Source organism: Rhinoderma darwinii, unplaced genomic scaffold (genome assembly GCF_050947455.1).
Source record: "Rhinoderma darwinii isolate aRhiDar2 unplaced genomic scaffold, aRhiDar2.hap1 Scaffold_554, whole genome shotgun sequence".
NCBI lineage: Eukaryota > Metazoa > Chordata > Amphibia > Anura > Rhinodermatidae > Rhinoderma > Rhinoderma darwinii.
Genome location: NW_027464105.1, coordinates 119,011 through 141,043, shown reverse-complemented (window position 1 = coordinate 141,043; position 22,033 = coordinate 119,011). Strand labels below are relative to the sequence as shown.

The 22,033-nt window shown below is 34.4% G+C and overlaps 24 non-coding genes across 24 annotated transcripts; all 24 read left to right on the top strand.

The window, feature by feature from the left end:
- Window positions 1-475: 475 nt before the first annotated feature.
- On the top strand, window positions 476-557 carry TRNAS-GCU (transfer RNA serine (anticodon GCU)). The gene has a single exon. It is a non-coding gene; the product is annotated as a tRNA-Ser (tRNA).
- Window positions 558-1,915: 1,358 nt separating this feature from the next.
- On the top strand, window positions 1,916-1,997 carry TRNAS-GCU (transfer RNA serine (anticodon GCU)). Its single transcript has one exon. It is a non-coding gene; the product is annotated as a tRNA-Ser (tRNA).
- A 1,359-nt stretch (window positions 1,998-3,356) lies between these two features.
- On the top strand, window positions 3,357-3,438 carry TRNAS-GCU (transfer RNA serine (anticodon GCU)). Its single transcript has one exon. It is a non-coding gene; the product is annotated as a tRNA-Ser (tRNA).
- An 889-nt stretch (window positions 3,439-4,327) lies between these two features.
- TRNAR-GCG (transfer RNA arginine (anticodon GCG)) lies at window positions 4,328-4,409 on the top strand. Its single transcript has one exon. It is a non-coding gene; the product is annotated as a tRNA-Arg (tRNA).
- A 1,108-nt stretch (window positions 4,410-5,517) lies between these two features.
- Window positions 5,518-5,599, top strand: TRNAS-GCU (transfer RNA serine (anticodon GCU)). Its single transcript has one exon. It is a non-coding gene; the product is annotated as a tRNA-Ser (tRNA).
- A 403-nt stretch (window positions 5,600-6,002) lies between these two features.
- Window positions 6,003-6,084, top strand: TRNAS-GCU (transfer RNA serine (anticodon GCU)). The gene has a single exon. It is a non-coding gene; the product is annotated as a tRNA-Ser (tRNA).
- Window positions 6,085-6,946: 862 nt separating this feature from the next.
- On the top strand, window positions 6,947-7,028 carry TRNAS-GCU (transfer RNA serine (anticodon GCU)). The gene has a single exon. It is a non-coding gene; the product is annotated as a tRNA-Ser (tRNA).
- Window positions 7,029-7,916: 888 nt separating this feature from the next.
- TRNAS-GCU (transfer RNA serine (anticodon GCU)) lies at window positions 7,917-7,998 on the top strand. The gene has a single exon. It is a non-coding gene; the product is annotated as a tRNA-Ser (tRNA).
- Window positions 7,999-9,357: 1,359 nt separating this feature from the next.
- TRNAS-GCU (transfer RNA serine (anticodon GCU)) lies at window positions 9,358-9,439 on the top strand. The gene has a single exon. It is a non-coding gene; the product is annotated as a tRNA-Ser (tRNA).
- Window positions 9,440-9,842: 403 nt separating this feature from the next.
- TRNAR-GCG (transfer RNA arginine (anticodon GCG)) lies at window positions 9,843-9,924 on the top strand. The gene has a single exon. It is a non-coding gene; the product is annotated as a tRNA-Arg (tRNA).
- A 409-nt stretch (window positions 9,925-10,333) lies between these two features.
- Window positions 10,334-10,415, top strand: TRNAR-GCG (transfer RNA arginine (anticodon GCG)). Its single transcript has one exon. It is a non-coding gene; the product is annotated as a tRNA-Arg (tRNA).
- A 1,592-nt stretch (window positions 10,416-12,007) lies between these two features.
- Window positions 12,008-12,089, top strand: TRNAS-GCU (transfer RNA serine (anticodon GCU)). The gene has a single exon. It is a non-coding gene; the product is annotated as a tRNA-Ser (tRNA).
- An 889-nt stretch (window positions 12,090-12,978) lies between these two features.
- On the top strand, window positions 12,979-13,060 carry TRNAS-GCU (transfer RNA serine (anticodon GCU)). Its single transcript has one exon. It is a non-coding gene; the product is annotated as a tRNA-Ser (tRNA).
- A 404-nt stretch (window positions 13,061-13,464) lies between these two features.
- TRNAS-GCU (transfer RNA serine (anticodon GCU)) lies at window positions 13,465-13,546 on the top strand. Its single transcript has one exon. It is a non-coding gene; the product is annotated as a tRNA-Ser (tRNA).
- Window positions 13,547-13,951: 405 nt separating this feature from the next.
- On the top strand, window positions 13,952-14,033 carry TRNAS-GCU (transfer RNA serine (anticodon GCU)). Its single transcript has one exon. It is a non-coding gene; the product is annotated as a tRNA-Ser (tRNA).
- A 1,101-nt stretch (window positions 14,034-15,134) lies between these two features.
- On the top strand, window positions 15,135-15,216 carry TRNAS-GCU (transfer RNA serine (anticodon GCU)). The gene has a single exon. It is a non-coding gene; the product is annotated as a tRNA-Ser (tRNA).
- A 403-nt stretch (window positions 15,217-15,619) lies between these two features.
- TRNAS-GCU (transfer RNA serine (anticodon GCU)) lies at window positions 15,620-15,701 on the top strand. The gene has a single exon. It is a non-coding gene; the product is annotated as a tRNA-Ser (tRNA).
- An 868-nt stretch (window positions 15,702-16,569) lies between these two features.
- On the top strand, window positions 16,570-16,651 carry TRNAS-GCU (transfer RNA serine (anticodon GCU)). Its single transcript has one exon. It is a non-coding gene; the product is annotated as a tRNA-Ser (tRNA).
- Window positions 16,652-17,534: 883 nt separating this feature from the next.
- Window positions 17,535-17,616, top strand: TRNAS-GCU (transfer RNA serine (anticodon GCU)). Its single transcript has one exon. It is a non-coding gene; the product is annotated as a tRNA-Ser (tRNA).
- Window positions 17,617-18,020: 404 nt separating this feature from the next.
- Window positions 18,021-18,102, top strand: TRNAS-GCU (transfer RNA serine (anticodon GCU)). The gene has a single exon. It is a non-coding gene; the product is annotated as a tRNA-Ser (tRNA).
- An 867-nt stretch (window positions 18,103-18,969) lies between these two features.
- Window positions 18,970-19,051, top strand: TRNAS-GCU (transfer RNA serine (anticodon GCU)). Its single transcript has one exon. It is a non-coding gene; the product is annotated as a tRNA-Ser (tRNA).
- An 883-nt stretch (window positions 19,052-19,934) lies between these two features.
- Window positions 19,935-20,016, top strand: TRNAS-GCU (transfer RNA serine (anticodon GCU)). The gene has a single exon. It is a non-coding gene; the product is annotated as a tRNA-Ser (tRNA).
- An 867-nt stretch (window positions 20,017-20,883) lies between these two features.
- TRNAS-GCU (transfer RNA serine (anticodon GCU)) lies at window positions 20,884-20,965 on the top strand. The gene has a single exon. It is a non-coding gene; the product is annotated as a tRNA-Ser (tRNA).
- A 404-nt stretch (window positions 20,966-21,369) lies between these two features.
- TRNAS-GCU (transfer RNA serine (anticodon GCU)) lies at window positions 21,370-21,451 on the top strand. Its single transcript has one exon. It is a non-coding gene; the product is annotated as a tRNA-Ser (tRNA).
- Window positions 21,452-22,033: the final 582 nt, after the last annotated feature.

Sequence of the window (22,033 nt, the reverse complement as noted above, 5' to 3'; positions counted from 1 at the left end):
CCGAGTGGTTAAGGCGATAGACTGCTAATCCATTGTGCCCTGCATGCATGGGTTCAAATCCCATCCTCGTTGGGTGTTTTTGTAAATGACCCTTATTGTCTTCCAAAGCCCAAGATTGCAGGCAGGGCTAATACTGCCAAAACAGGTTGAAATTTGTTAAGCCGATTAGAGGAGCAGAACTCTAAAAACTTGTGTAAATGATAAACCTTCTAGAAAATGTTTGCATGGAACTATTACTACAAATGTTTTTTTTTGTAGATGTGTTCTAGTAGACCTATATATACACTCATCTAGTTCTTGCATGCCATTTAATGACATTTTTATAAACAAGAAAAGATTTGATTTTAAATAAGGGAAAAAAAAATTAGAATACATATTACTGACACTTCTCAAAATTTGTAAAACACTTTTTAGGGATCAGGTTTGGTTATAAAACAGCTGGAAACTAACCAAAGAAAAGAAATGAAAATAAGTTGACGAGGTGGCCGAGTGGTTAAGGCGATGGACTGCTAATCCATTGTGCTCTGCATGCATGGGTTCAAATCCCATCCTCGTCGGGTGTTTTTGTAAATGACCCTTATTGTCTTCCAAAGCCCAAGATTGCAGGCAGGGCTAATACTGCCAAAACAGGTTGAAATTTGTTAAGCCGATTAGAGGAGCAGAACTCTAAAAACTTGTGTAAATGATAAACCTTCTAGAAAATGTTTGCATGGAACTATTACTACAAATGTTTTTTTTTGTAGATGTGTTCTAGTAGACCTATATATACACTCATCTAGTTCTTGCATGCCATTTAATGACATTTTTATAAACAAGAATAGATTTGATTTTAAATAAGGGAAAATACATTTAGAATACATATTACTGACACTTCTCAAAATTTGTAAAACACTTTTTAGGGATCAGGTTTGGTTATAAAACAGCTGGAAACTAACCAAAGAAAAAAATGAAAATAAGTTGACGAGGTGGCCGAGTGGTTAAGGCGATGGACTGCTAATCCATTGTGCTCTGCATCCCATCCTCGTCGGGTGATTTTGTAAATGACCCTTATTGTCTTCCAAAGCCCAAGATTGCAGGCAGGGCTAATACTGCCAAAACAGGTTGAAATTTGTTAAGCCGATTAGAGGAGCAGAACTCTAAAAACTTGTGTAAATGATAAACCTTCTAGAAAATGTTTGCATGGAACTATTACTACAAATGTTTTTTTTTGTAGATGTGTTCTAGTAGACCTATATATACACTCATCTAGTTCTTGCATGCCATTTAATGACATTTTTATAAACAAGAAAAGATTTGATTTTAAATAAGGGAAAAAAAATTTAGAATACATATTACTGACACTTCTCAAAATTTGTAAAACACTTTTTAGGGATCAGGTTTGGTTATAAAACAGCTGGAAACTAACCAAAGAAAAAAAATGAAAATAAGTTGACGAGGTGGCCGAGTGGTTAAGGCGATAGACTGCTAATCCATTGTGCCCTGCATGCATGGGTTCAAATCCCATCCTCGTTGGGTGTTTTTGTAAATGACCCTTATTGTCTTCCAAAGCCCAAGATTGCAGGCAGGGCTAATACTGCCAAAACAGGTTGAAATTTGTTAAGCCGATTAGAGGAGCAGAACTCTAAAAACTTGTGTAAATGATAAACCTTCTAGAAAATGTTTGCATGGAACTATTACTACAAATGTTTTTTTTTGTAGATGTGTTCTAGTAGACCTATATATACACTCATCTAGTTCTTGCATGCCATTTAATGACATTTTTATAAACAAGAAAAGATTTGATTTTAAATAAGGGAAAAAAAAATTAGAATACATATTACTGACACTTCTCAAAATTTGTAAAACACTTTTTAGGGATCAGGTTTGGTTATAAAACAGCTGGAAACTAACCAAAGAAAAGAAATGAAAATAAGTTGACGAGGTGGCCGAGTGGTTAAGGCGATGGACTGCTAATCCATTGTGCTCTGCATGCATGGGTTCAAATCCCATCCTCGTCGGGTGTTTTTGTAAATGACCCTTATTGTCTTCCAAAGCCCAAGATTGCAGGCAGGGCTAATACTGCCAAAACAGGTTGAAATTTGTTAAGCCGATTAGAGGAGCAGAACTCTAAAAACTTGTGTAAATGATAAACCTTCTAGAAAATGTTTGCATGGAACTATTACTACAAATGTTTTTTTTTGTAGATGTGTTCTAGTAGACCTATATATACACTCATCTAGTTCTTGCATGCCATTTAATGACATTTTTATAAACAAGAATAGATTTGATTTTAAATAAGGGAAAATACATTTAGAATACATATTACTGACACTTCTCAAAATTTGTAAAACACTTTTTAGGGATCAGGTTTGGTTATAAAACAGCTGGAAACTAACCAAAGAAAAAAATGAAAATAAGTTGACGAGGTGGCCGAGTGGTTAAGGCGATGGACTGCTAATCCATTGTGCTCTGCATCCCATCCTCGTCGGGTGATTTTGTAAATGACCCTTATTGTCTTCCAAAGCCCAAGATTGCAGGCAGGGCTAATACTGCCAAAACAGGTTGAAATTTGTTAAGCCGATTAGAGGAGCAGAACTCTAAAAACTTGTGTAAATGATAAACCTTCTAGAAAATGTTTGCATGGAACTATTACTACAAATGTTTTTTTTTTGTAGATGTGTTCTAGTAGACCTATATATACAATCATCTAGTTCTTGCATGCCATTTAATGACATTTTTATAAACAAGAAAAGATTTGATTTTAAATAAGGGAAAAAAAATTTTGAATACATATTACTGACACTTCTCAAAATTTGTAAAACACTTTTTAGGGATCAGGTTTGGTTATAAAACAGCTGGAAACTAACCAAAGAAAAAAAATGAAAATAAGTTGACGAGGTGGCCGAGTGGTTAAGTCGATGGACTGCTAATCCATTGTGCTCTGCATGCATGGGTTCAAATCCCATCCTTGACGGGTGTTTTTGTAAATGACCCTTATTGTCTTCCAAAGCCCAAGATTGCAGGCAGGGCTAATACTGCCAAAACAGGTAGAAATTTGTTAAGCCGATTAGAGGAGCAGAACTCTAAAAACTTGTGTAAATGATAAACCTTCTAGAAAATGTTTGCATGGAACTATTACTACAAATGTTTTTTTTTGTAGATGTGTTCTAGTAGACCTATATATACACTCATCTAGTTTTTGCATGCCATTTAATGACATTTTTATAAACAAGAAAAGATTTGATTTTAAATAAGGGAAAATAAATTTTGAATACATATTACTGACACTTCTCAAAATTTGTAAAACACTTTTTAGGGATCAGGTTTGGTTATAAAACAGCTGGAAACTAACCAAAGAAAAAAAATGAAAATAAGTTGACGAGGTGGCCGAGTGGTTAAGGCGATAGACTGCTAATCCATTGTGCTCTGCATGCATGGGTTCAAATCCCATCCTCGTCGGGTGTTTTTGTAAATGACCATTATTGTCTTCCAAAGCCCAAGATTGCAGGCAGGGCTAATACTGCCAAAACAGGTTGAAATTTGTTAAGCCGATTAGAGGAGCAGAACTCTAAAAACTTGTGTAAATGATAAACCTTCTAGAAAATGTTTGCATGGAACTATTACTACAAATGTTTGTTTTTTGTAGATGTGTTCTAGTAGACCTATATATACAATCATCTAGTTCTTGCATGCCATTTAATGACATTTTTATAAACAAGAAAAGATTTGATTTTAAATAAGGGAAAAAAAATTTTGAATACATATTACTGACACTTCTCAAAATTTGTAAAACACTTTTTAGGGATCAGGTTTGGTTATAAAACAGCTGGAAACTAACCAAATAAAAAAAATGAAAATAAGTTGACGAGGTGGCCGAGTGGTTAAGGCGATGGACTGCTAATCCATTGTGCTCTACATGCATGGGTTCAAATCCCATCCTTGACGGGTGTTTTTGTAAATGACCCTTATTGTCTTCCAAAGCCCAAGATTGCAGGCAGGGCTAATACTGCCAAAACAGGTAGAAATTTGTTAAGCCGATTAGAGGAGCAGAACTCTAAAAACTTGTGTAAATGATAAACCTTCTAGAAAATGTTTGCATGGAACTATTACTACAAATGTTTTTTTTTGTAGATGTGTTCTAGTAGACCTATATATACAATCATCTAGTTCTTGCATGCCATTTAATGACATTTTTATAAACAAGAAAAGATTTGATTTTAAATAAGGGAAAAAAAATTTAGAATACATATTACTGACACTTCTCAAAATTTGTAAAACACTTTTTAGGGATCAGGTTTGGTTATAAAACAGCTGGAAACTAACCAAAGAAAAAAAATGAAAATAAGTTGACGAGGTGGCCGAGTGGTTAAGGCGATGGACTGCGAATCCATTGTGCTCTGCATGCATGGGTTCAAATCCCATCCTTGACGGGTGTTTTTGTAAATGACCCTTATTGTCTTCGTCTTCCAAAGCCCAAGATTGCAGGCAGGGCTAATACTGCCAAAACAGGTAGAAATTTGTTAAGCCGATTAGAGGAGCAGAACTCTAAAAACTTGTGTAAATGATAAACCTTCTAGAAAATGTTTGCATGGAACTATTACTACAAATGTTTTTTTTTGTAGATGTGTTCTAGTAGACCTATATATACACTCATCTAGTTTTTGCATGCCATTTAATGACATTTTTATAAACAAGAAAAGATTTGATTTTAAATAAGGGAAAATAAATTTAGAATACATATTACTGACACTTCTCAAAATTTGTACAACACTTTTTAGGGATCAGGTTTGGTTATAAAACAGCTGGAAACTAACCAAAGAAAAAAAATGAAAATAAGTTGACGAGGTGGCCGAGTGGTTAAGGCGATAGATTGCTAATCCATTGTGCTCTGCATGCGTGGGTTCAAATCCCATCCTCGTTGGGTGTTTTTGTAAATGACCCTTATTGTCTTCCGAAGCCCAAGATTGCAGGCAGGGCTAATACTGCCAAAACAGGTTGAAATTTGTTAAGCCGATTAGAGGAGCAGAACTCTAAAAACTTGTGTAAATGATAAACCTTCTAGAAAATGTTTGCATGGAACTATTCTAATCCATTGTGCTCTGCATGCATGGGTTCAAATCCCATCCTCGTCGGGTGTTTTTGTAAATGACCCTTATTGTCTTCCAAAGCCCAAGAACTTATTTATTTGGCTAATACTGCCAAAACAGGTTGAAATTTGTTAAGCCGATTAGAGGAGCAGAACTCTAAAAACTTGTGTAAATGATAAACCTTCTAGAAAATGTTTGCATGGAACTATTACTACAAATGTTTTTTTTTGTAGATGTGTTCTAGTAGACCTATATATACACTCATCTAGTTTTTGCATGCCATTTAATGACATTTTTATAAACAAGAAAAGATTTGATTTTAAATAAGGGAAAATAAATTTAGAATACATATTACTGACACTTCTCAAAATTTGTAAAACACTTTTTAGGGATCAGGTTTGGTTATAAAACAGCTGGAAACTAACCAAAGAAAAAAAAATGAAAATAAGTTGACGAGGTGGCCGAGTGGTTAAGGCGATGGACTGCTAATCCATTGTGCTCTGCATGCATGGGTTCAAATCCCATCCTCGTCGGGTGTTTTTGTAAATGACCATTATTGTCTTCCAAAGCCCAAGATTGCAGGCAGGGCTAATACTGCCAAAACAGGTTGAAATTTGTTAAGCCGATTAGAGGAGCAGAACTCTAAAAACTTGTGTAAATGATAAACCTTCTAGAAAATGTTTGCATGGAACTATTACTACAAATGTTTTTTTTTGTAGATGTGTTCTAGTAGACCTATATATACACTCATCTAGTTCTTGCATGCCATTTAATGACATTTTTATAAACAAGAAAAGATTTGATTTTAAATAAGGGAAAAAAAATTTAGAATACATATTACTGACACTTCTCAAAATTTGTAAAACACTTTTTAGGGATCAGGTTTGGTTATAAAACAGCTGGAAACTAACCAAAGAAAAAAAATGAAAATAAGTTGACGAGGTGGCCGAGTGGTTAAGGCGATAGACTGCTAATCCATTGTGCTCTGCATGCATGGGTTCAAATCCCATCCTCGTTGGGTGTTTTTGTAAATGACCCTTATTGTCTTCCAAAGCCCAAGATTGCAGGCAGGGCTAATACTGCCAAAACAGGTTGAAATTTGTTAAGCCGATTAGAGGAGCAGAACTCTAAAAACTTGTGTAAATGATAAACCTTCTAGAAAATGTTTGCATGGAACTATTACTACAAATGTTTTTTTTTGTAGATGTGTTCTAGTAGACCTATATATACACTCATCTAGTTCTTGCATGCCATTTAATGACATTTTTATAAACAAGAAAAGATTTGATTTTAAATAAGGGAAAAAAAAATTAGAATACATATTACTGACACTTCTCAAAATTTGAAACTAACCAAAGAAAAAAAAAATGAAAATAAGTTGACGAGGTGGCCGAGTGGTTAAGGCGATGGACAGCTAAGGCGATGGACAGCTAATCCATTGTGCTCTGCATGCATGGCTTCAAATCCCATCCTTGTCGGGTGTTTTTGTAAATGACCCTTATTGTCTTCCAAAGCCCAAGATTGCAGGCAGGGCTAATACTGCCAAAACAGGTTGAAATTTGTTAAGCCGATTAGAGGAGCAGAACTCTAAAAACTTGTGTAAATGATAAACCTTCTAGAAAATGTTTGCATGGAACTATTACTACAAATGTTTTTTTTTGTAGATGTGTTCTAGTAGACCTATATATACACTCATCTAGTTCTTGCATGCCATTTAATGACATTTTTATAAACAAGAAAAGATTTGATTTTAAATAAGGGAAAAAAATTTAGAATACATATTACTGACACTTCTCAAAATTTGTAAAACACTTTTTAGGGATCAGGTTTGGTTATAAAACAGCTGGAAACTAACCAAAGAAAAAAAATGAAAATAAGTTGACGAGGTGGCCGAGTGGTTAAGGCGATAGACTGCTAATCCATTGTGCTCTGCATGCATGGGTTCAAATCCCATCCTCGTCGGGTGTTTTTGTAAATGACCATTATTGTCTTCCAAAGCCCAAGATTGCAGGCAGGGCTAATACTGCCAAAACAGGTTGAAATTTGTTAAGCCGATTAGAGGAGCAGAACTCTAAAAACTTGTGTAAATGATAAACCTTCTAGAAAATGTTTGCATGGAACTATTACTACAAATGTTTTTTTTTGTAGATGTGTTCTAGTAGACCTATATATACACTCATCTAGTTCTTGCATGCCATTTAATGACATTTTTATAAACAAGAAAAGATTTGATTTTAAATAAGGGAAAAAAAATTTAGAATACATATTACTGACACTTCTCAAAATTTGTAAAACACTTTTTAGGGATCAGGTTTGGTTATAAAACAGCTGGAAACTAACCAAAGAAAAAAAATGAAAATAAGTTGACGAGGTGGCCGAGTGGTTAAGGCGATAGACTGCTAATCCATTGTGCCCTGCATGCATGGGTTCAAATCCCATCCTCGTTGGGTGTTTTTGTAAATGACCCTTATTGTCTTCCAAAGCCCAAGATTGCAGGCAGGGCTAATACTGCCAAAACAGGTTGAAATTTGTTAAGCCGATTAGAGGAGCAGAACTCTAAAAACTTGTGTAAATGATAAACCTTCTAGAAAATGTTTGCATGGAACTATTACTACAAATGTTTTTTTTTGTAGATGTGTTCTAGTAGACCTATATATACACTCATCTAGTTCTTGCATGCCATTTAATGACATTTTTATAAACAAGAAAAGATTTGATTTTAAATAAGGGAAAAAAAAATTAGAATACATATTACTGACACTTCTCAAAATTTGTAAAACACTTTTTAGGGATCAGGTTTGGTTATAAAACAGCTGGAAACTAACCAAAGAAAAGAAATGAAAATAAGTTGACGAGGTGGCCGAGTGGTTAAGGCGATGGACTGCTAATCCATTGTGCTCTGCATGCATGGGTTCAAATCCCATCCTCGTCGGGTGTTTTTGTAAATGACCCTTATTGTCTTCCAAAGCCCAAGATTGCAGGCAGGGCTAATACTGCCAAAACAGGTTGAAATTTGTTAAGCCGATTAGAGGAGCAGAACTCTAAAAACTTGTGTAAATGATAAACCTTCTAGAAAATGTTTGCATGGAACTATTACTACAAATGTTTTTTTTTGTAGATGTGTTCTAGTAGACCTATATATACACTCATCTAGTTCTTGCATGCCATTTAATGACATTTTTATAAACAAGAATAGATTTGATTTTAAATAAGGGAAAATACATTTAGAATACATATTACTGACACTTCTCAAAATTTGTAAAACACTTTTTAGGGATCAGGTTTGGTTATAAAACAGCTGGAAACTAACCAAAGAAAAAAATGAAAATAAGTTGACGAGGTGGCCGAGTGGTTAAGGCGATGGACTGCTAATCCATTGTGCTCTGCATCCCATCCTCGTCGGGTGATTTTGTAAATGACCCTTATTGTCTTCCAAAGCCCAAGATTGCAGGCAGGGCTAATACTGCCAAAACAGGTTGAAATTTGTTAAGCCGATTAGAGGAGCAGAACTCTAAAAACTTGTGTAAATGATAAACCTTCTAGAAAATGTTTGCATGGAACTATTACTACAAATGTTTTTTTTTTGTAGATGTGTTCTAGTAGACCTATATATACAATCATCTAGTTCTTGCATGCCATTTAATGACATTTTTATAAACAAGAAAAGATTTGATTTTAAATAAGGGAAAAAAAATTTTGAATACATATTACTGACACTTCTCAAAATTTGTAAAACACTTTTTAGGGATCAGGTTTGGTTATAAAACAGCTGGAAACTAACCAAAGAAAAAAAATGAAAATAAGTTGACGAGGTGGCCGAGTGGTTAAGTCGATGGACTGCTAATCCATTGTGCTCTGCATGCATGGGTTCAAATCCCATCCTTGACGGGTGTTTTTGTAAATGACCCTTATTGTCTTCCAAAGCCCAAGATTGCAGGCAGGGCTAATACTGCCAAAACAGGTAGAAATTTGTTAAGCCGATTAGAGGAGCAGAACTCTAAAAACTTGTGTAAATGATAAACCTTCTAGAAAATGTTTGCATGGAACTATTACTACAAATGTTTTTTTTTGTAGATGTGTTCTAGTAGACCTATATATACACTCATCTAGTTTTTGCATGCCATTTAATGACATTTTTATAAACAAGAAAAGATTTGATTTTAAATAAGGGAAAATAAATTTTGAATACATATTACTGACACTTCTCAAAATTTGTAAAACACTTTTTAGGGATCAGGTTTGGTTATAAAACAGCTGGAAACTAACCAAAGAAAAAAAATGAAAATAAGTTGACGAGGTGGCCGAGTGGTTAAGGCGATAGACTGCTAATCCATTGTGCTCTGCATGCATGGGTTCAAATCCCATCCTCGTCGGGTGTTTTTGTAAATGACCATTATTGTCTTCCAAAGCCCAAGATTGCAGGCAGGGCTAATACTGCCAAAACAGGTAGAAATTTGTTAAGCCGATTAGAGGAGCAGAACTCTAAAAACTTGTGTAAATGATAAACCTTCTAGAAAATGTTTGCATGGAACTATTACTACAAATGTTTTTTTTTGTAGATGTGTTCTAGTAGACCTATATATACAATCATCTAGTTCTTGCATGCCATTTAATGACATTTTTATAAACAAGAAAAGATTTGATTTTAAATAAGGGAAAAAAAATTTAGAATACATATTACTGACACTTCTCAAAATTTGTAAAACACTTTTTAGGGATCAGGTTTGGTTATAAAACAGCTGGAAACTAACCAAAGAAAAAAAATGAAAATAAGTTGACGAGGTGGCCGAGTGGTTAAGGCGATGGACTGCGAATCCATTGTGCTCTGCATGCATGGGTTCAAATCCCATCCTTGACGGGTGTTTTTGTAAATGACCCTTATTGTCTTCGTCTTCCAAAGCCCAAGATTGCAGGCAGGGCTAATACTGCCAAAACAGGTAGAAATTTGTTAAGCCGATTAGAGGAGCAGAACTCTAAAAACTTGTGTAAATGATAAACCTTCTAGAAAATGTTTGCATGGAACTATTACTACAAATGTTTTTTTTTGTAGATGTGTTCTAGTAGACCTATATATACACTCATCTAGTTTTTGCATGCCATTTAATGACATTTTTATAAACAAGAAAAGATTTGATTTTAAATAAGGGAAAATAAATTTTGAATACATATTACTGACACTTCTCAAAATTTGTAAAACACTTTTTAGGGATCAGGTTTGGTTATAAAACAGCTGGAAACTAACCAAAGAAAAAAAATGAAAATAAGTTGACGAGGTGGCCGAGTGGTTAAGGCGATGGACTGCGAATCCATTGTGCTCTGCATGCATGGGTTCAAATCCCATCCTTGACGGGTGTTTTTGTAAATGACCCTTATTGTCTTCGTCTTCCAAAGCCCAAGATTGCAGGCAGGGCTAATACTGCCAAAACAGGTTGAAATTTGTTAAGCCGATTAGAGGAGCAGAACTCTAAAAACTTGTGTAAATGATAAACCTTCTAGAAAATGTTTGCATGGAACTATTACTACAAATATTTTTTTTGTAGATGTGTTCTAGTAGACCTATATATACACTCATCTAGTTTTTGCATGCCATTTAATGACATTTTTATAAACAAGAAAAGATTTGATTTTAAATAAGGGAAAATAAATTTAGAATACATATTACTGACACTTCTCAAAATTTGTACAACACTTTTTAGGGATCAGGTTTGGTTATAAAACAGCTGGAAACTAACCAAAGAAAAAAAATGAAAATAAGTTGACGAGGTGGCCGAGTGGTTAAGGCGATAGATTGCTAATCCATTGTGCTCTGCATGCGTGGGTTCAAATCCCATCCTCGTTGGGTGTTTTTGTAAATGACCCTTATTGTCTTCCGAAGCCCAAGATTGCAGGCAGGGCTAATACTGCCAAAACAGGTTGAAATTTGTTAAGCCGATTAGAGGAGCAGAACTCTAAAAACTTGTGTAAATGATAAACCTTCTAGAAAATGTTTGCATGGAACTATTCTAATCCATTGTGCTCTGCATGCATGGGTTCAAATCCCATCCTCGTCGGGTGTTTTTGTAAATGACCCTTATTGTCTTCCAAAGCCCAAGAACTTATTTATTTGGCTAATACTGCCAAAACAGGTTGAAATTTGTTAAGCCGATTAGAGGAGCAGAACTCTAAAAACTTGTGTAAATGATAAACCTTCTAGAAAATGTTTGCATGGAACTATTACTACAAATGTTTTTTTTTGTAGATGTGTTCTAGTAGACCTATATATACACTCATCTAGTTTTTGCATGCCATTTAATGACATTTTTATAAACAAGAAAAGATTTGATTTTAAATAAGGGAAAATAAATTTAGAATACATATTACTGACACTTCTCAAAATTTGTAAAACACTTTTTAGGGATCAGGTTTGGTTATAAAACAGCTGGAAACTAACCAAAGAAAAAAAATGAAAATAAGTTGACGAGGTGGCCGAGTGGTTAAGGCGATAGATTGCTAATCCATTGTGCTCTGCATGCGTGGGTTCAAATCCCATCCTCGTTGGGTGTTTTTGTAAATGACCCTTATTGTCTTCCAAAGCCCAAGATTGCAGGCAGGGCTAATACTGCCAAAACAGGTTGAAATTTGTTAAGCCGATTAGAGGAGCAGAACTCTAAAAACTTGTGTAAATGATAAACCTTCTAGAAAATGTTTGCATGGAACTATTACTACAAATGTTTTTTTTTGTAGATGTGTTCTAGTAGACCTATATATACACTCATCTAGTTTTTGCATGCCATTTAATGACATTTTTATAAACAAGAAAAGATTTGATTTTAAATAAGGGAAAATAAATTTAGAATACATATTACTGACACTTCTCAAAATTTGTAAAACACTTTTTAGGGATCAGGTTTGGTTATAAAACAGCTGGAAACTAACCAAAGAAAAAAAAATGAAAATAAGTTGACGAGGTGGCCGAGTGGTTAAGGCGATGGACTGCTAATCCATTGTGCTCTGCATGCATGGGTTCAAATCCCATCCTCGTCGGGTGTTTTTGTAAATGACCCTTATTGTCTTCCAAAGCCCAAGATTGCAGGCAGGGCTAATACTGCCAAAACAGGTTGAAATTTGTTAAGCCGATTAGAGGAGCAGAACTCTAAAAACTTGTGTAAATGATAAACCTTCTAGAAAATGTTTGCATGGAACTATTACTACAAATGTTTTTTTTTTGTAGATGTGTTCTAGTAGACCTATATATACACTCATCTAGTTTTTGCATGCCATTTAATGAAATTTTTATAAACAAGAAAAGATTTGATTTTAAATAAGGGAAAATAAATTTAGAATACATATTACTGACACTTCTCAAAATTTGTAAAACACTTTTTAGGGATCAGGTTTGGTTATAAAACAGCTGGAAACTAACCAAAGAAAAAAAATGAAAATAAGTTGACGAGGTGGCCGAGTGGTTAAGGCGATAGATTGCTAATCCATTGTGCTCTGCATGCGTGGGTTCAAATCCCATCCTCGTTGGGTGTTTTTGTAAATGACCCTTATTGTCTTCCAAAGCCCAAGATTGCAGGCAGGGCTAATACTGCCAAAACAGGTTGAAATTTGTTAAGCCGATTAGAGGAGCAGAACTCTAAAAACTTGTGTAAATGATAAACCTTCTAGAAAATGTTTGCATGGAACTATTACTACAAATGTTTTTTTTTGTAGATGTGTTCTAGTAGACCTATATATACACTCATCTAGTTTTTGCATGCCATTTAATGACATTTTTATAAACAAGAAAAGATTTGATTTTAAATAAGGGAAAATAAATTTAGAATACATATTACTGACACTTCTCAAAATTTGTAAAACACTTTTTAGGGATCAGGTTTGGTTATAAAACAGCTGGAAACTAACCAAAGAAAAAAAATGAAAATAAGTTGACGAGGTGGCCGAGTGGTTAAGGCGATGGACTGCTAATCCATTGTGCTCTGCATGCATGGGTTCAAATCCCATCCTCGTCGGGTGTTTTTGTAAATGACCCTTATTGTCTTCCAAAGCCCAAGATTGCAGGCAGGGCTAATACTGCCAAAACAGGTTGAAATTTGTTAAGCCGATTAGAGGAGCAGAACTCTAAAAACTTGTGTAAATGATAAACCTTCTAGAAAATGTTTGCATGGAACTATTACTACAAATGTTTTTTTTTGTAGATGTGTTCTAGTAGACCTATATATACACTCATCTAGTTTTTGCATGCCATTTAATGACATTTTTATAAACAAGAAAAGATTTGATTTTAAATAAGGGAAAATAAATTTAGAATACATATTACTGACACTTCTCAAAATTTGTAAAACACTTTTTAGGGATCAGGTTTGGTTATAAAACAGCTGGAAACTAACCAAAGAAAAAAAAATGAAAATAAGTTGACGAGGTGGCCGAGTGGTTAAGGCGATAGACTGCTAATCCATTGTGCTCTGCATGCATGGGTTCAAATCCCATCCTCGTTGGGTGTTTTTGTAAATGACCCTTATTGTCTTCCAAAGCTTAAGATTGCAGGCAGGGCTAATACCGCCAAAACAGGTTGAAATTTGTTAAGCCGATTAGAGGAGCAGAACTCTAAAAACTTGTGTAAATGATAAACCTTCTAGAAAATGTTTGCATGGAACTATTACTACAAATTTTTTTTTTTTTGTAGATGTGTTCTAGTAGACCTATATATACACTCATCTAGTTTTTGCATGCCATTTAATGACATTTTTATAAACAAGAAAAGATTTGATTTTAAATAAGGGAAAATAAATTTTGAATACATATTACTGACACTTCTCAAAATTTGTAAAACACTTTTTAGGGATCAGGTTTGGTTATAAAACAGCTGGAAACTAACCAAAGAAAAAAAATGAAAATAAGTTGACGAGGTGGCCGAGTGGTTAAGGCGATGGACTGCTAATCCATTGTGCTCTGCATGCATGGGTTCAAATCCCATCCTCGTCGGTTGTTTTTGTAAATGACCCTTATTGTCTTCCAAAGCCCAAGATTGCAGGCAGGGCTAATACTGCCAAAACAGGTTGAAATTTGTTAAGCCGATTAGAGGAGCAGAACTCTAAAAACTTGTGTAAATGATAAACCTTCTAGAAAATGTTTGCATGGAACTATTACTACAAATGTTTTTTTTTGTAGATGTGTTCTAGTAGACCTATATATACACTCATCTAGTTTTTGCATGCCATTTAATGACATTTTTATAAACAAGAAAAGATTTGATTTTAAATAAGGGAAAATAAATTTAGAATACATATTACTGACACTTCTCAAAATTTGTAAAACACTTTTTAGGGATCAGGTTTGGTTATAAAACAGCTGGAAACTAACCAAAGAAAAAAAATGAAAATAAGTTGACGAGGTGGCCGAGTGGTTAAGGCGATAGATTGCTAATCCATTGTGCTCTGCATGCGTGGGTTCAAATCCCATCCTCGTTGGGTGTTTTTGTAAATGACCCTTATTGTCTTCCAAAGCCCAAGATTGCAGGCAGGGCTAATACTGCCAAAACAGGTTGAAATTTGTTAAGCCGATTAGAGGAGCAGAACTCTAAAAACTTGTGTAAATGATAAACCTTCTAGAAAATGTTTGCATGGAACTATTCTAATCCATTGTGCTCTGCATGCATTGGTTCAAATCCCATCCTCGTCGGGTGTTTTTGTAAATGACCCTTATTGTCTTCCAAAGCCCAAGAACTTATTTATTTGGCTAATACTGCCAAAACAGGTTGAAATTTGTTAAGCCGATTAGAGGAGCAGAACTCTAAAAACTTGTGTAAATGATAAACCTTCTAGAAAATGTTTGCATGGAACTATTACTACAAATGTTTTTTTTTGTAGATGTGTTCTAGTAGACCTATATATACACTCATCTAGTTTTTGCATGCCATTTAATGACATTTTTATAAACAAGAAAAGATTTGATTTTAAATAAGGGAAAATAAATTTAGAATACATATTACTGACACTTCTCAAAATTTGTAAAACACTTTTTAGGGATCAGGTTTGGTTATAAAACAGCTGGAAACTAACCAAAGAAAAAAAATGAAAATAAGTTGACGAGGTGGCCGAGTGGTTAAGGCGATGGACTGCTAATCCATTGTGCTCTGCATGCATGGGTTCAAATCCCATCCTTGTTGGTTGTTTTTGTAAATGACCCTTATTGTCTTCCAAAGCCCAAGATTGCAGGCAGGGCTAATACTGCCAAAACAGGTTGAAATTTGTTAAGCCGATTAGAGGAGCAGAACTCTAAAAACTTGTGTAAATGATAAACCTTCTAGAAAATGTTTGCATGGAACTATTACTACAAATGTTTTTTTTTGTAGATGTGTTCTAGTAGACCTATATATACACTCATCTAGTTTTTGCATGCCATTTAATGACATTTTTATAAACAAGAAAAGATTTGATTTTAAATAAGGGAAAATAAATTTAGAATACATATTACTGACACTTCTCAAAATTTGTAAAACACTTTTTAGGGCTCAGGTTTAGTTATAAAACAGCTGGAAACTAACCAAAGAAAAAAAATGAAAATAAGTTGACGAGGTGGCCGAGTGGTTAAGGCGATGGACTGCTAATCCATTGTGCTCTGCATGCATGGGTTCAAATCCCATCCTCGTCGGTTGTTTTTGTAAATGACCCTTATTGTCTTCCAAAGCCCAAGATTGCAGGCAGGGCTAATACTGCCAAAACAGGTTGAAATTTGTTAAGCCGATTAGAGGAGCAGAACTCTAAAAACTTGTGTAAATGATAAACCTTCTAGAAAATGTTTGCATGGAACTATTACTACAAATGTTTTTTTTTTGTAGATGTGTTCTAGTAGACCTATATATACACTCATCTAGTTTTTGCATGCCATTTAATGACATTTTTATAAACAAGAAAAGATTTGATTTTAAATAAGGGAAAATAAATTTAGAATACATATTACTGACACTTCTCAAAATTTGTAAAACACTTTTTAGGGATCAGGTTTGGTTATAAAACAGCTGGAAACTAACCAAAGAAAAAAAATGAAAATAAGTTGACGAGGTGGCCGAGTGGTTAAGGCGATGGACTGCTAATCCATTGTGCTCTGCATGCATGGGTTCAAATCCTCGTCGGGTGTTTTTGTAAATGACCCTTATTGTCTTCCAAAGCATAAGATTGCAGGCAGGGCTAATACTGCCAAAACAGGTTGAAATTTGTTAAGCCGATTAGAGGAGCAGAACTCTAAAAACTTGTGTAAATGATAAACCTTCTAGAAAATTTTTGCATGGAACTATTACTACAAATGTTTTTTTTTGTAGATGTGTTCTAGTAGACCTAGTTTTTGCATGCCATTTAATGACATTTTTATAAACAAGAAAAGATTTGATTTTAAATAAGGGAAAATAAATTTAGAATACATATTACTGACACTTCTCAAAATTTGTAAAACACTTTTTAGGGATCAGGTTTGGTTATAAAACAGCTGGAAACTAACCAAAGAAAAAAAATGAAAATAAGTTGACGAGGTGGCCGAGTGGTTAAGGCGATGGACTGCTAATCCATTGTGCTCTGCATGCATGGGTTCAAATCCCATCCTCGTCGGGTGTTTTTGTAAATGACCCTTATTGTCTTCCAAAGCCCAAGATTGCAGGCAGGGCTAATACTGCCAAAACAGGTTGAAATTTGTTAAGCCGATTAGAGGAGCAGAACTCTAAAAACTTGTGTAAATGATAAACCTTCTAGAAAATGTTTGCATGGAACTATTACTACAAATGTTTTTTTTTGTAGATGTGTTCTAGTAGACCTATATATACACTCATCTAGTTTTTGCATGCCATTTAATGACATTTTTATAAACAAGAAAAGATTTGATTTTAAATAAGGGAAAATAAATTTAGAATACATATTACTGACACTTCTCAAAATTTGTAAAACACTTTTTAGGGATCAGGTTTGGTTATAAAACAGCTGGAAACTAACCAAAGAAAAAAAATGAAAATAAGTTGACGAGGTGGCCGAGTGGTTAAGGCGATGGACTGCTAATCCATTGTGCTCTGCATGCATGGGTTCAAATCCTCGTCGGGTGTTTTTGTAAATGACCCTTATTGTCTTCCAAAGCTTAAGATTGCAGGCAGGGCTAATACTGCCAAAACAGGTTGAAATTTGTTAAGCCGATTAGAGGAGCAGAACTCTAAAAACTTGTGTAAATGATAAACCTTCTAGAAAATGTTTGCATGGAACTATTACTACAAATGTTTTTTTTTGTAGATGTGTTCTAGTAGACCTATATATACACTCATCTAGTTTTTGCATGCCATTTAATGACATTTTTATAAACAAGAAAAGATTTGATTTTAAATAAGGGAAAATAAATTTAGAATACATATTACTGACACTTCTCAAAATTTGTAAAACACTTTTTAGGGCTCAGGTTTAGTTATAAAACAGCTGGAAACTAACCAAAGAAAAAAAATGAAAATAAGTTGACGAGGTGGCCGAGTGGTTAAGGCGATGGACTGCTAATCCATTGTGCTCTGCATGCATGGGTTCAAATCCCATCCTCGTCGGTTGTTTTTGTAAATGACCCTTATTGTCTTCCAAAGCCCAAGATTGCAGGCAGGGCTAATACTGCCAAAACAGGTTGAAATTTGTTAAGCCGATTAGAGGAGCAGAACTCTAAAAACTTGTGTAAATGATAAACCTTCTAGAAAATGTTTGCATGGAACTATTACTACAAATGTTTTTTTTTTGTAGATGTGTTCTAGTAGACCTATATATACACTCATCTAGTTTTTGCATGCCATTTAATGACATTTTTATAAACAAGAAAAGATTTGATTTTAAATAAGGGAAAATAAATTTAGAATACATATTACTGACACTTCTCAAAATTTGTAAAACACTTTTTAGGGATCAGGTTTGGTTATAAAACAGCTGGAAACTAACCAAAGAAAAAAAATGAAAATAAGTTGACGAGGTGGCCGAGTGGTTAAGGCGATGGACTGCTAATCCATTGTGCTCTGCATGCATGGGTTCAAATCCCATCCTCGTCGGGTGTTTTTGTAAATGACCCTTATTGTCTTCCAAAGCCCAAGATTGCAGGCAGGGCTAATACTGCCAAAACAGGTTGAAATTTGTTAAGCCGATTAGAGGAGCAGAACTCTAAAAACTTGTGTAAATGATAAACCTTCTAGAAAATGTTTGCATGGAACTATTACTACAAATGTTTTTTTTTGTAGATGTGTTCTAGTAGACCTATATATACACTCATCTAGTTTTTGCATGCCATTTAATGACATTTTTATAAACAAGAAAAGATTTGATTTTAAATAAGGGAAAAAAAATTTAGAATACATATTACTGACACTTCTCAAAATTTGTAAAACACTTTTTAGGGATCAGGTTTGGTTATAAAACAGCTGGAAACTAACCAAAGAAAAAAAATGAAAATAAGTTGACGAGGTGGCCGAGTGGTTAAGGCGATGGACTGCTAATCCATTGTGCTCTGCATGCATGGGTTCAAATCCTCGTCGGGTGTTTTTGTAAATGACCCTTATTGTCTTCCAAAGCATAAGATTGCAGGCAGGGCTAATACTGCCAAAACAGGTTGAAATTTGTTAAGCCGATTAGAGGAGCAGAACTCTAAAAACTTGTGTAAATGATAAACCTTCTAGAAAATTTTTGCATGGAACTATTACTACAAATGTTTTTTTTTGTAGATGTGTTCTAGTAGACCTAGTTTTTGCATGCCATTTAATGACATTTTTATAAACAAGAAAAGATTTGATTTTAAATAAGGGAAAATAAATTTAGAATACATATTACTGACACTTCTCAAAATTTGTAAAACACTTTTTAGGGATCAGGTTTGGTTATAAAACAGCTGGAAACTAACCAAAGAAAAAAAATGAAAATAAGTTGACGAGGTGGCCGAGTGGTTAAGGCGATGGACTGCTAATCCATTGTGCTCTGCATGCATGGGTTCAAATCCCATCCTCGTCGGGTGTTTTTGTAAATGACCCTTATTGTCTTCCAAAGCCCAAGATTGCAGGCAGGGCTAATACTGCCAAAACAGGTTGAAATTTGTTAAGCCGATTAGAGGAGCAGAACTCTAAAAACTTGTGTAAATGATAAACCTTCTAGAAAATGTTTGCATGGAACTATTACTACAAATGTTTTTTTTTGTAGATGTGTTCTAGTAGACCTATATATACACTCATCTAGTTTTTGCATGCCATTTAATGACATTTTTATAAACAAGAAAAGATTTGATTTTAAATAAGGGAAAATAAATTTAGAATACATATTACTGACACTTCTCAAAATTTGTAAAACACTTTTTAGGGATCAGGTTTGGTTATAAAACAGCTGGAAACTAACCAAAGAAAAAAAATGAAAATAAGTTGACGAGGTGGCCGAGTGGTTAAGGCGATGGACTGCTAATCCATTGTGCTCTGCATGCATGGGTTCAAATCCTCGTCGGGTGTTTTTGTAAATGACCCTTATTGTCTTCCAAAGCTTAAGATTGCAGGCAGGGCTAATACTGCCAAAACAGGTTGAAATTTGTTAAGCCGATTAGAGGAGCAGAACTCTAAAAACTTGTGTAAATGATAAACCTTCTAGAAAATGTTTGCATGGAACTATTACTACAAATGTTTTTTTTTGTAGATGTGTTCTAGTAGACCTATATATACACTCATCTAGTTTTTGCATGCCATTTAATGACATTTTTATAAACAAGAAAAGATTTGATTTTAAATAAGGGAAAAAAAATTTAGAATACATATTACTGACACTTCTCAAAATTTGTAAAACACTTTTTAGGGATCAGGTTTGGTTATGAAACAGCTGGAAACTAACCAAAGAAAAAAAATGAAAATAAGTTGACGAGGTGGCCGAGTGGTTAAGGCGATGGACTGCTAATCCATTGTGCTCTGCATGCATGGGTTCAAATCCCATCCTCGTCGGTTGTTTTTGTAAATGACCCTTATTGTCTTCCAAAGCCCAAGATTGCAGGCAGGGCTAATACTGCCAAAACAGGTTGAAATTTGTTAAGCCGATTAGAGGAGCAGAACTCTAAAAACTTGTGTAAATGATAAACCTTCTAGAAAATGTTTGCATGGAACTATTACTACAAATGTTTTTTTTTGTAGATGTGTTCTAGTAGACCTATATATACACTCATCTAGTTTTTGCATGCCATTTAATGACATTTTTATAAACAAGAAAAGATTTGATTTTAAATAAGGGAAAAAAAATTTAGAATACATATTACTGACACTTCTCAAAATTTGTAAAACACTTTTTAGGGATCAGGTTTGGTTATAAAACAGCTGGAAACTAACCAAAGAAAAAAAATGAAAATAAGTTGACGAGGTGGCCGAGTGGTTAAGGCGATGGACTGCTAATCCATTGTGCTCTGCATGCATGGGTTCAAATCCTCGTCGGGTGTTTTTGTAAATGACCCTTATTGTCTTCCAAAGCTTAAGATTGCAGGCAGGGCTAATACTGCCAAAACAGGTTGAAATTTGTTAAGCCGATTAGAGGAGCAGAACTCTAAAAACTTGTGTAAATGATAAACCTTCTAGAAAATTTTTGCATGGAACTATTACTACAAATGTTTTTTTTTGTAGATGTGTTCTAGTAGACCTAGTTTTTGCATGCCATTTAATGACATTTTTATAAACAAGAAAAGATTTGATTTTAAATAAGGGAAAATAAATTTAGAATACATATTACTGACACTTCTCAAAATTTGTAAAACACTTTTTAGGGATCAGGTTTGGTTATAAAACAGCTGGAAACTAACCAAAGAAAAAAAATGAAAATAAGTTGACGAGGTGGCCGAGTGGTTAAGGCGATGGACTGCTAATCCATTGTGCTCTGCATGCATGGGTTCAAATCCCATCCTCGTCGGGTGTTTTTGTAAATGACCCTTATTGTCTTCCAAAGCCCAAGATTGCAGGCAGGGCTAATACTGCCAAAACAGGTTGAAATTTGTTAAGCCGATTAGAGGAGCAGAACTCTAAAAACTTGTGTAAATGATAAACCTTCTAGAAAATGTTTGCATGGAACTATTACTACAAATGTTTTTTTTTGTAGATGTGTTCTAGTAGACCTATATATACACTCATCTAGTTTTTGCATGCCATTTAATGACATTTTTATAAACAAGAAAAGATTTGATTTTAAATAAGGGAAAAAAAATTTAGAATACATATTACTGACACTTCTCAAAATTTGTAAAACACTTTTTAGGGATCAGGTTTGGTTATAAAACAGCTGGAAACTAACCAAAGAAAAAAAAATGAAAATAAGTTGACGAGGTGGCCGAGTGGTTAAGGCGATGGACTGCTAATCCATTGTGCTCTGCATGCATGGGTTCAAATCCCATCCTCGTCGGTTGTTTTTGTAAATGACCCTTATTGTCTTCCAAAGCCCAAGATTGCAGGCAGGGCTAATACTGCCAAAACAGGTTGAAATTTGTTAAGCCGATTAGAGGAGCAGAACTCTAAAAACTTGTGTAAATGATAAACCTTCTAGAAAATGTTTGCATGGAACTATTACTACAAATGTTTTTTTTTGTAGATGTGTTCTAGTAGACCTATATATACACTCATCTAGTTTTTGCATACCATTTAATGACATTTTTATAAACAAGAAAAGATTTGATTTTAAATAAGGGAAAAAAAATTTAGAATACATATTACTGACACTTCTCAAAATTTGTAAAACACTTTTTAGGGATCAGGTTTGGTTATAAAACAGCTGGAAACTAACCAAAGAAAAAAAATGAAAATAAGTTGACGAGGTGGCCGAGTGGTTAAGGCGATGGACTGCTAATCCATTGTGCTCTGCATGCATGGGTTCAAATCCTCGTCGGGTGTTTTTGTAAATGACCCTTATTGTCTTCCAAAGCTTAAGATTGCAGGCAGGGCTAATACTGCCAAAACAGGTTGAAATTTGTTAAGCCGATTAGAGGAG